This window comes from Micropterus salmoides, unplaced genomic scaffold (assembly GCF_014851395.1).
Source record: "Micropterus salmoides isolate LMB-PRFRI ecotype aquatic unplaced genomic scaffold, ASM1485139v1 Ms_hic_scaffold_2, whole genome shotgun sequence".
NCBI lineage: Eukaryota > Metazoa > Chordata > Actinopteri > Centrarchiformes > Centrarchidae > Micropterus > Micropterus salmoides.
The window spans coordinates 55688689-55701812 of record NW_024041150.1 but is presented as its reverse complement, the minus strand read 5'-3'; positions in this window follow the sequence as shown (position 1 = coordinate 55701812).

The window sequence follows — 13124 nt, the reverse complement described above, 5'->3', positions numbered from 1 at the left end:
CAGTTAAGAGAAAGCAGATTTGTGCAGCAGCAGAAGCATTATGTACTGACTCACAGACATTCCTGCCAAGGTTGAAATTTCCATTGCTAATATGAACTTTGCGTAAGTGCTTATAATGGTAGTGCCGATTCAGCCCGGTTATTGTTTTTCCACTAAAGTAAGCAAAGCTGAGAAAATTCCTGGGTAAATATAACTTTGCTTAAGTACTTATATGTTTTCTCTCTCCCTATGGCAGCCAAAGGCACAAAGCCTCGGGGGAATAGCAAGCAGCTCAGCTAAGCCCCGTCCCTATCCACTAGACAAAGAGACAGCTCTTCAAAGCAGCGCTGGGCCTTTAAACAGTTAACAGCATGAGCGCTTTTAAACATGACAGTTTGAGAATACTTTCACCACTAAACCCTTGAAGATCTCCCACACTCCTGCTCACTGCCGTCAAAAGAGAAATTTGACAAGATGAACTCATGACTATATCCTGAGCTTAGTTTCATTTCCTTCCTCTTTCCTACTAATTGCTTTGCTGACTCGCTAGACTGTTTGTCTTATTAGTTGTCTAGTCTCTAATTTGTTGACTTACATACTTCTTCTATTACTTCTCTATACTCCGACCACGACTTTTCTGCTCCCCTGTGATTCAAAGCCACATGCTACATATCCATTCACATATTAATATGTGCCCAAAATAATTGCAATTATTTACATTTCTAAAATTGTGCTATATAATGAACTCTTCCTAAACAACAGTATTTTTAAAGACACTTTTGGTACAGAGACAATTGATATGCCAAAGCTACATATACATATAGTTGTGTTTTTGGTTCAATAGATCCATTGTATTTATCTTTCAGGCATTGTATACAATACCATTTACCATTAACATTTCAAATGTTCAGTATTGCACAGTAATCAACTGTATAAGCGTGTGATGATTATATGTGCAGTTAATGAGTTATATAATGTACTAAAGCCTAAGGAGGCCCATTCATTTCCACTGTACATGTATACAGCACAAGCTCCTTTCAAATTCTAAAATGCAATTTATTGCACACTGGCCAACTGTACATAATCTGATTATGATAATATGTATAGTTAATGAGCTCGAAATGCATTGAAGCCTAGGGAGGCCCCTTCATTCCCATTGTATTAATATCTCTGCACATGTATACTGTACAAACTCCATTACATTTTTTACTCAGTGATACACATGGACCACTTTAAATAAGCTCACTGTGACTAATTGTATGAGTTATAAATTGCATTTAACTCAATGTAGGCAAATTGTTCAATTATATTTATAACTAAGCGCCTGTATATAGAACATACTGCATTAAAATTTCAAAATGCTCAGTATTGCATGTTGATCAAATGTAACTTAGTGCATGATTATTAAATGTCCAATTTACGAGTTTATGAGTTATTATTGCATTTAAGTCTAAGGAGCGCCATTTTATTTAAAAATTGTGACTGTATTTGGGATGTTGATTGAACAGAAGACATGAAAAATCTGATGTGTGTAGCACAGTGGAAAAACACACAGACTCAGTCAGGCATCAGACATTGCTGTTGATGTATAAGGATAATTGCTGTGAGCTAGAGGGAGATTTAAGAGTCTGGCCCTGCTGCTGCATGACTTTATGACGGAGTGTGAAGTGTCATCATTAGTAATGGATTAACACCTTCTCCACTGGGGCAGTAGTGGATAGCGCTTTGTTGAGTGTGTGTGTTTTGGTGTAACATAGAAAAGAGACAATTATGTGGTGGGTTGGGGGTGTATCTTTTGTCATTCTCACTCAAGCCTGTTATATCTAAGAATGATGGTGTGCTGCATTGTTGCAATGGGGCTACCTCTCCACATCGCTATAATTACCTTGCTAATATATTAGCGACCAGCATTGATTACCCTAATCCGATCACAGAGCCTGCAATTGATCCTTCTGCAAACAGTCAGACAATAAGCACTTTGAGCAAAGAGACGCTCATAGCACATCCACAATTGGATCTCTCCCAGCTTAATTGGCTAAAATAAGCCAAACATTTGGTTTCCCTCTCAACGGTCAAATCAATGAAGGGAATGAGGCCTGAATTCAGATGACTTTCTTTACAAGCTCAGCTGAGTTGTTTTTGCCCCTCGCCATCTTTCACAACGTCTCCCTTGTGTCTTTTCTCATATTTTTCTTATACATTTTTCAAATAATAGTTTGAATAGTTAGCCTCTGAACACAGATAATGTTTTGTGGTTATGGATTGCCGTCCTCCATACGTGTTGCCACTCATTAAAGTTTAAGTAAAGTTAGCCTTAGAAAAGCAAAGCAACTTTTGGCTGGAGTATTACATCAACACTCTGTATAAAGCCTTTTGTGTCTCCAGAGTGAGTGTAAGAAGTCTGATAAATGTCCTCAAGTGATGTTTCTTGAGCCAGCATCGGTTGGGCTGCAGACCATGAGTTAGAAAGAAGTGAGCTTACCAGCCCTCTGTCAAAATCTCCAACTGAACTCAGGGTCAGTTTTCTTTGTGGGTAATGCAGGTACCAGGTTTTGACAATGAAGAAGAATGAGTAGAATAAAAAAACACACACATCTGGTTCTGCTGCATTGATTATGATCCTTTTTTCCCCCCCACACAGGACTGCAGTAGTGACTGGGTAATTTCAAGATGCTAATTTCAAACCACATAGGAACATTTATCAATTGTAGCTTTTTCATATTCACCTCTCATACCCAACATGCATGCCTCTGTGTGTCTGTGTGTCTGCTTCCCTCTCAGGGCCCATCAAAGGCCAGCTGGTGGCTGACAGCAGCTGAGGACCATAAATCAAACGAGGAGGCAGAATTCCTTACGCCGCGTTGGCATTCACTTTGTCAGCCATGAAATAAAGATGTGCGGAGCAGGAGGTCAAAGCATACGGAATCCACCACCCCAAAGCAACAACAACCTAACATCCACCCTTCTAAAATCTTTATCCTTCCTCAGTGACTTTCTCTCCACAGGTACTGCTCTCATCACCTCTTCATTTGTGTGGTCTTGTCCGGCCATAATTTATGATTGGCTTTGACTGTTTCGGGTTGGACTGAGAAAAGAGATATCTCTAGAAGCCCAGGGAATGTGTGAAGAATTGTTTGTAGGCACGTTACCTCAAGGTCACATTTTTTCATATACATTTTATGCTCTCAAGATGACAAATTATGATTTGGTGATGCTCATATTTATTTTTTAAAGCTGTAATTATATTGTTCAAGATGTTAACCATTTCTCATCATCGCAACTTTATTATGAGTTTATTTCAAGAAAACAAATTCTCTTCACATCATCAAGGCCTACTTTGTTTCTGCTCCATCATTGTTTGTCTTCTCCATAATGAAATGCACTTTAACAATCCATGAAGTGCAGAAATCTGTTATCCTGACAGCCTACTATAAGATAATGATACGTTTAAGTCATGATCATAATAAAACAGTATTTGATATCTCCATGTTACAAATAAATGTGGATCTTTAGACACATTTAATAAAAACTAAATGAACCCATCTGTAGTAAACTAATCAATATTTCCACGTGTTTAATGTATGTGGTGTACTTGTGTAACATGACTTACATAATGTAGTTAAGTCTATTGCCCGTCGCTGGACTGGCTGTATGTTGTTTTGGAGTCATGGACAAACAGCCTGTTCTGGCATTTAGGTTGGATCACTTGCTCTGGTGCCTTGTTCACAACACACCATACAACTAAGTAGTAGCAGACACTTAAAGGATAGACCAGAACAATTGCGTATAGATGTATACATGTATTTTTTTTGTGCATATGTATAAGTATAATGTATACACTATATTCAAAAAAAAGTTTTTGCAAATGTTTAGAGAGGTCCAGACCTCAGTGACATCATAGCTGGCTATGGCCATGTGTTTACCTCATCTTTGGCTCTAGTGAGGATCTTTGGTCACCCATACAGACATACCAACATACACACATGTACTGTATACACACACACACACACACACACACAAATACACACAGTACTCACACTACATTTGAAAGAGCTCATTGTTGCAGCACACCTGCCTGGTCTCCATCATGACTGTGGCAACATAATGGAATCCCGTGTAGGATTTTGGCTTAATCCGTGTCCTCTTGTTCCTGCATTAGTCTGCGTGTCATGGTGACATGTAGCCATGCTTCTGCCGGGACAACCGGGGGGGGGGGATTGTGTTCACGCGGTATGTAGTCACGTATATACACATGTACAGCATACATCGCTCAGCAGGAATGAACAACTGAACAAGGGAGAGGTGACAATATTGGTCAATGTGCGAGGATGCAGGGCCAAAGGTCTAGTTTGTATCTGATATTTTTGTACTACAGTTGATTGATAATAAGAAATATTACCAACCAATATTAAACAACTTTATAATGTTGGATTTTCATACCAGAAAATACAGGATTAAAATAACAATTATGTTTCTCCATAATTACTCTAATTAGGATGGAAAGCCGTTTAAAACAAATAACTGTGTATGTCACAATAATCATAAAATTAGCAATAGTTAATGTTAATAATACTGATGATGCTGATATAATATAATAATAATATAATAATAACTTATATAAATGGGTAAACTTTAAAATTAATTTAAAAAATTTAATTTATTACTACAATTTCCTGAAGTCAGAGGTTTTCTTTTATAGAGCCTGTTGTCGTAAGAACTACACATTTGCAAATGAAAAAGCAAATTTTAAACCCCCACTTTTGTGGGAAAATAACTGAAGAAGTTACCTTACTTTATTGTTTTTTTGTCAACTCCCAGTGAAGAATGGACACCAAGTGAACACTTTTACATTGCAAGCTGTCAAATGACCCAGTGTTATAAAATATAACATTGGGTCAAAATCAATATAAAAACTATCGATAAGTGCAGCTTTAAAATTAAAATAAACATGATTATTATGAATTAAATTAAATTAAAATCAATTTGCATACACACAAATGGAGCCACATAACTGTCTTAGTCACGTAAAGACATCAAAGGTACAAGTAGAAAGAATAAAAAACCCAAACAAAAGTGAAACTGTCATCCGGCCGTTGAGCATCTTTAATGGACTGTGGATAGTGGTCTCTGGTGAGGGGACTTGGTTCTGTCTGAGGGGTTAACTCTGGTTGTAAAACCTGAGGTGGATATTTCCCATTCAAATCCTTTGAAGAGGAACAAAGGGCTGAGCCTGTCGTGAGATTATCCAGTTAAGCCATGGCCGCCTCGCCCACCCAGGATGACTGCAGACTGTACGGAGCTGTCATATCAGTGGCAACATCCACTCCGTGCTGGCCTGCAGGCTGGGGAATATCCACATTAAGGGTATTTACACAGTGTCCCTGTCTATGGGTTGGATCACCCTCAGATTATCCATGTTCTAGGTATGTCACAAGAGGTAATTTCCCTTTGTGGGAACAGCCTGAGACAGCAACAGAAGACCAGCCAAAGACAGCAAACAAGTCTAAAGCTAGCAGCTCCTGGACGCTGTTACAAAAAATGAAGGGAACACCTAATCATCACAGTATAACATCATGACAATTAAACTTCAGTGACATCAGTCTGTCCAGTTGGGATAAGCGATTGTGAATCAGTGTCACCGTTTTGGTGCAAATGAAAGTGACAACAGGTGCACTGGAGAGGAAACAGCAAGTGAACCCCCCCAAAAAGGAAATGGTTATGCAGGTGGTGACTATAGACTGTTGCTCTGTCCTCTGTACTTCCTGACTGATTGTTTCTAGTTTAGCATTTGCTAGTGTCCTTGTCACTACCGGTATCATGATGTTACCTGCAGCCTATTCGGGTTGCACAAGTAGTCCAGCTCCTCCAGGATGGCACATCTGTACGTGTGGTCGCAAGAAGGTTTGCTGTGTCTCCAGCACAGTCTGAAGAGCATGGAGGAGATACCAGGAGATGGGTCATTACACAAGGAGAACTGGACAGGGTTGTAGAAGTGGGCTACTTGTGTGCAGTTTCTGACCAAACTGTCAGAAACACACTCCATGGGGCAGCATGAGGGCCAGCATCCACCCCAGCACATTGCAGCTCGATGGCATTCACCAGAGAAGACCAGAATTGGCTGGTCACCATTGGCTCCCCGTTCCTCCCGAGCAGGTTCACACTGAGCACATGTGACAGACGTGAGAGAGTCTGGAGACGTCGTGCTGAACATTGCACTGCCTGCAACATCATCCAGCATGAGTGGTTTTGCAGTGGGTCAGTGATGGACTGGAGGCATATCTTGGACGGTCGCACAGACCTTCAAGTGCTGCTGTTAGGTACTGGGATGAAATCCTCAGAGCCATTGTCAGACCTTACACTGGTGCAGTGGGCCCCATATAGGCATGTTGGGTTCATGCACACTACTGAGTGACAAGTTGCCATAATGAAAGTCATGCAGGTTGGATCAGCCTCTGATTTCATTTTTTTAACTTTGATTTTTGGTGTGATTTGAATCCAGCTGTCAATCAGTGGGTGATTTTGGTTTCCACTAAGCATCTTTTTGTGGGTAGTGTTTACTAACCATGTCACCAAAACATAAAGGGTTTAACCCCTTGGGAGTATGAACTTAACTAAATTTCATTTTATTCTGCTGGTTAGAAAATGAGATATTTACTGCACCAGCATAAGGTCATAATTCATGGCCATTTCCCTTTGTCAGGGAAACATAAACAAATGTTACTCAAGGATTTCAACACAAATGCTGCCATTTTCTTTAGAGAAAAAATGTTCTGACAGAATCATGACACTACAGCAAGGGTGAAAATCATAAGTAATTCTCCTCAGAGGATCAGCCCCTGGGGACCATGGCTATCCACACACAAACTTCATAGTAGTCAGGGCAGTTTGTCAAGGTGTTGTAGTGTTATACAGACAGATTGGTGTCGCTGTCGTTAGACCACATCGGCATTACTGCAAAAAGTGACAGACTATGTTGGACAGGATTTCATTTAAGACTAGAGTTCTTGCCATTAATAGAGATAATGGCAGTCCAGAGAGGAGTGCATATGTGTGAGAGGATGTACAGTATGCAAGTTGGCAAGATGAGAATGTTCCATCTTGCTGCTCGTCTCATGGAAATTTAAGATGTGAGGAAATGTCCTGAGTGGGGAATGCAGTTGATAAAATGCCTGTGACAGTTTTATTGTGATCCGGGAGCATCCTTAGCCAAGACATCAGTCAGCCCGACTCGACAGGCTCTCACAGCTGCTGTTATTTAGACGACATTTCACGACCACCGCACTGCCAGGGAGATTTGATCCGACTGGCCGGGTTACTGTATGGGGGTTTAGATGAACATAAATAACTCCGTTTAATGAGGTCTATGATTTTACTATCTTCTGGCTTTTAACTTCACATCTGTGCAGCCATATTGTGCCTGAAACAACACAGCTTGGTTTACCAGCAAAATGCAGAACAACTTAGATCCGAGCATGAACTGGGTCTGATCGGAGGTGTAGTAGGCATCTTATTCTACCTCTCCTGTTTCTGGTACCAACTTGAGAGGCAGGCTGTGGGTCAGACTCTGCTTAAGGTCTTGTTTATATCGATCGATTTCCTTATTGTTTTCCATGACTAAATAATTTGCAGAATATTCTCTTCTTCTTTCTGTTTGTCTGAATAACTTTAGCTTTGGCATTAGTCATTAGCATTAGCTGTTTTGTTAAGTAGATGCCAGACTGCCATGTCTCTGCTGACCAACTCTGTCAGTACTGGAGAAAATCATGCAGATATAAGTTGAAGCCGGGAACCTCAAACTGACATTAATCAATACTTCTATTAAAGGGGGACGCCACTGATTTTGCACATCAAAGTCTGTTTATAGGTGTTGGGAAGAACTATGGTTGTAGTGAAGACCGCCCAAACCGAGACCAAGTCAAGACCTAGATCAGAGTTATCAAGACCAAGACTTCTTTCCATGTTTACCATCGTGGGGAGGGGGGACAGTCGTTAACGGGAAGAACAGATTTTAGCGTTATTGGTTGCATTTGAAGCGTTTTATGTACAATCAAAGAAATTACTTTAACAAATAAATCAGACAATGCAAAAGCAATTTATTGATATTCCCAAAGTTATGGTCGAAATAAATCCAGAGTTGTTAATGTCCGAGACCGAGACAAGACCGAGTACAAATGCGGTCGAGTCCGAGACCATTAAGTGGTCTTGAGACCGTCTACAACACTAGGAAGTACTACTTCACATGTGAAAGGAAAGATGTTGGCTGTACTTGTAGCTCCACAGGAGTGAAGTCTGATAAATGTCCTCAAGTGAAGTCAGAAATTGAAACTACAATTAAAGTTTTTTTTCGTAGTACCAAAATCAGGTGAATTTCAAACAAACTCTGTAGTTTATGTAGCTTTTGGCTTTGGAATTGGTAAGTCTGATGCCCTGTACACATACATGGCATCATGCTGACTACAAGGTGAGAAACAGAGCACAGTGCCAAGGTGAAGTGGCATAGGTTGCTGGGTGAAAAATTCCCAGTAACACTGTAGCACTCTACGATGTTTGGTGTCTTCACTCTCTTAAAGTTTATAAATCACGCAGGTGCAAAGAGATTTTGCCAGTAATAGTGTAGTGCCTTCTCTCATCAACCCCCAACTGTATACCTGCCTGGAAGCAAACCAAGACAAGCAGTTACAGGGTAAAAAACGACATTCGACAAGTGCCCAGAAACGTGACTCCATCGGGATGATAATGTTGCTCTGTGTCTATTGGCAACTGTTTGCTAACATGTTAGCTAAAACAACTTTATACAATACAGTATGTGGTGGCTGTACATTTGTCTGTCTACTTGTTTTAATGTATTTCTACCCCGGTGGCCAAGAATCAGTTAATGCAGCTTTAAATTATAGAACCATACCATAAAATTGAATGGGAGAAAATGGGCCTGAGAAATATATTATTATTATATTAACTGATGCTGGATATGAGGAGACCCATACTTCTGTATTTCTCTTTGTAAAAGGTTTTTCAATCGTTTCTCCTGCCTTCCAGGCAGCAGTTGGTTTCATGACCAGGCTCTTATGAGTTTATCCAAAATAAGTCGTGTTAAGAAGAGAATAGTCTGCGCATGTAAACACAGCATTGATACAATGACAGATGGCTGAGAGTCTGACAGTGCAGGAGAAATGCAATCTCAACAGGCCGAGAATAGACACTCAGTGGCACTAAATTAGTGCCTCCTTTCTCCATCTGACCATCCACACACCACATGTGTCAATCCCCTCACCCTCCGGCATCTCCTGCCCGCTGGTAACTTAAGGCCAGAAGAAATAAGGCTCTATGGTGAAATATCAGCTTACACTTCCCGCTCCAACGGACAAATAAGAAACTACGTATTTGCCTCACCAGAATGCCAATCAATCAGAAACTGATGCTCGAACCACAGTTTCAGTTTCACTTGAGATGAACTAAAGCAGTCTGACTGAAATTAGAAATGTGAAAGAATAATGTGCAGCCGTGGATGGGTGTGATCGATACAGTTGGACCAGAACCTAATTAAACTCATGTGTATGGACCTGAGAGAAGCAAAGAGTGAAAATGATGTGTGATGATTGACCTCAAAATGTTTTTATTGTTTTATTATTTCTTGCTCTTATTGTGAGGTTGCTCGAGTGTCTGAATTACGACAGGGTGCTGCTAGGTGGGTTTGGCTGCTTAGTATATTTTAGGTATCCTATATGATTGTTTAATGTTCGATTCTCAGTATAGTAACATTTCTTGTATAATAATGGTTGACTTATAAAATCAATGGGTAAATGGAAGTGAGCTCTAAAGACTTTCAGAAATGATACATTCAAAAATCATTAAATTCACCTCTATCATAAGCTTAAATATTGAGTGCATGCTGAACGTAATGGCTATAGATGCAGTGGAAGTGAATGGGGCTCACATGATTTAATACATCATATAAGTCAAACCAACTGATGGACTGCAACATTTCGTACATTTTTAATTATGCGTGTTAGTGATTATAGTGGCAGTGAATGTGTGCCCATAGACTCATAATAACTCATAAACTGTACCTCTTTATAGACTTTCACACAATTGATCAGTGCATAATACGCATTTTGAATTATGAATTAAGGAATTGTACTGTATACAGGTGCTAGATGCAGGTGTTTTAGGTAATAACTCACTCTGTAAGTTGTTGGGGTTTTTAAAAAATATATTTTTAACATTGATCTGCAAGTTTTAGAGGGAGTGATGACACTGGTTGGTTGCTCTTGATTTGTAAGAACCTTTTGAGTTTCCATTTATGCTATTTGTTTATCTGTTTTAAAGTGTATTTTTTCGATTTCCCTATGTTGCTTTAAACCTTTTTCTATTTCCCTGTAGCTTATGTTTTTCTTTAGTTTTATGTAAAGCTCTCAATTACCTTGTTGTTTAAATGTGCTATACAAATATACTTGCCTTGCCTATTGATTTCTACTCCATTTAATTTCAGAGTGAAATACGATGATCTTAAAATACAACGCCCAAGTATAGACAACTACCTAATAGCTAATGTAGGGAAAATAACCCCACTCAACCAACTGCAACATAATAATGCTACTTACAAGTTAATGCATCAGTAATATTGATTCAATATAATAAACACTGACAGAGGCCATGTCGAAGTAATTTTAGTTTGGTCAGGATGTTAATAACAAGCTAAAATTTACAGCACTGATTAAGGCCTGTTGATCAGAGTCTCTATCAGAAAAAGCCTCATGTTGATTTGTGAAAGTAAACTATTTCCCCACATCAATGCCTTTTACACTCAGTGCACCCACCTCTGAGTGGCAAATAACAAGACATTGACAGTTACAGTAGCAGCGGCAAGTTCAAGGAGCTGATGAGAGGCAGTTATGAGTAAGATTTGTTGTTGATTTGTTGAAGGCAGACAACGCCGTGGTGGCTCATTCGGTTATTTCGTGAGTGGTAGATAACTGGGGGTGTCAATGACAGAGTGATGTCTCTATCCACAGCGAAGAATTTGTCAAGTTCGTCACTCAAAAATGGAACGTGAGTAGCAAGCAGAGCTGCCATTTCAATGTCAGTCTCCACACAGCTGTGTAGTCATTTATGCCGTGCTGGCATAGAGAGAGGGCAAGACTAATGGAGCGTGGGAATGTGATTTTCCTGCATTTCGTATTTACTCAAAGAGTTATTGTTGTTGAAATATTTCTCTCACTGCATGATTGCCGTGCTTGTCCAGTGTCACTGCACATTCATGTTATGCATATGTGGAAATGTTTGTAATTTTAAAATGCAACGAGTATAAGTGTACAATTGAGCGTGCGCGTCAGCCCAAATGACTCCTGGCTCCTAAACCCTCGACTGTCCCAGAAATGCAGACTAGCAGTCTACAGGCAACCCTCTGCCCCGTGTCAGGAGGCCAACTCCCCACAATGACCTTTTTAACACCTCCAGGACCCCTGCAAGCATCCGGCCAAACGTCACTTTTTACAGCGTGCAGCACCATGATCTGAGCAAGTGACGGAAGTAATCTTAGGGATGGCTATGCCCATCTGTCAGTTTGGTCTCACATTGCCAAGTATATTAAAGGTATATAGTGTGCCATATATTGTTGTATAATATTTGTTCAGAGATACATAACATAAACTTCTCTGTACTAGTGTGTCTGAGTTGCTGTGAACATAGTCACCACAACTCCGCATGGACAGGTGGCGTTGCTGTTAGCGGTGTGTTCTGGAAATTGCAGTGAGATCTTATTGAGTCAGAAAGGAAAGAGGAACTCTCAGCCTGTAGGTCTTTTAGATAAATCACAAACTAATGACTTGTTCCATTTGCATTATTTGTTCAGTATTTTTTACAAAATTTTACAAATGATTAAAATTGGATCATAGTATGATGATTCTCTCTATATCACTGCTAAACTGTGGCTTACTGTTGACCCTTTTCTCTCTGCTCTGCCATTCACCAGTCTTGCGCTGAGTTGTGTATGCTCGCCAACTCGCAGAGAATTTCATGCACGTTGTGGTTCTTCACAGGTCTATTCCAAGTACTGTTTAAAAACGATATAATGTTCTTTGTGTGGTTCTTCAATATTGATAATTATTCAAACGTCCCGCAAAGTCACAGTGAAGCTCCCTACCTTGAGGGTTAGAGTTACAATTTTGGATTTATTCAAGCTTCTTTCTTTTCACATGTTTTTTACAGCATTATGTGTTGATATTTATATCATAATAAGCTATATATGAACTTATTGGGAGAAAACAGGTAGTTCTATGTAAAATCAGGCATTGAGCACCCCCATATAGCCAAAAATGGTTTGATCCTTGATTCATAACGGCACTGCAAAGATTGGAGATTAGAGATTGGCAGTCGAATCAGGCTCCTATCGAATCATCAAATCTTCGACTATTCGGGGTCAGCCCTATAATTTTTGATTATAATATTTTTTACATTGAAGCACTGTTAATACTAAATATAGATCAAAACAAGGTGTTTTTCAGTTTTAAAAGATTGCCCCACAGTGGATTGGTCCTTCCTACAATTCAACAAACCCCACACACTTAAGCGTGTTATACTTTCTCCATCCGCGAGAGACCACTAGGATCCACGTGAAAAAAATCACCATCAGATGATGTACGTACATCCGCATGCCTCCCATTTTTTCTTCTCCCACTACGCTACCAGGTCATCACCCGATCTACTGCGCTTGTGTGGAACGAGTCCACCAAGCTGACTCCAGAAAGTAGTATAAACAGAAGTAGTCCGTGGCTGTGGCGTCCACATCTGTCCCTGTAGGCGTCGCCTTTGAAGTATATACACACATTACAAAATCTAGTACATTTCATTTAAAATGTTAAGAGCACAAATTAATGAGAAAGTGATTGTACTCAGATATCCAAGAAAAGAAAAGCAGCAGAGGTAGGTTAACAGAACATGATGTATTAACCCATCACACTGTTGTTTTCTTTGAAGTTGCAACCCTCTTTAACTCCCTCTTGAACACCCCTAACCCCCTTTCCCTAACCTTAACCAGGTGTTTAACTCGCCTACCCATACTTTAATCCTGACCTATCTTTCCCTGACCTTAACCATCATAGTAAATTTACAAATCATCCATAATGGACGTAACATTTTTTCTAAAT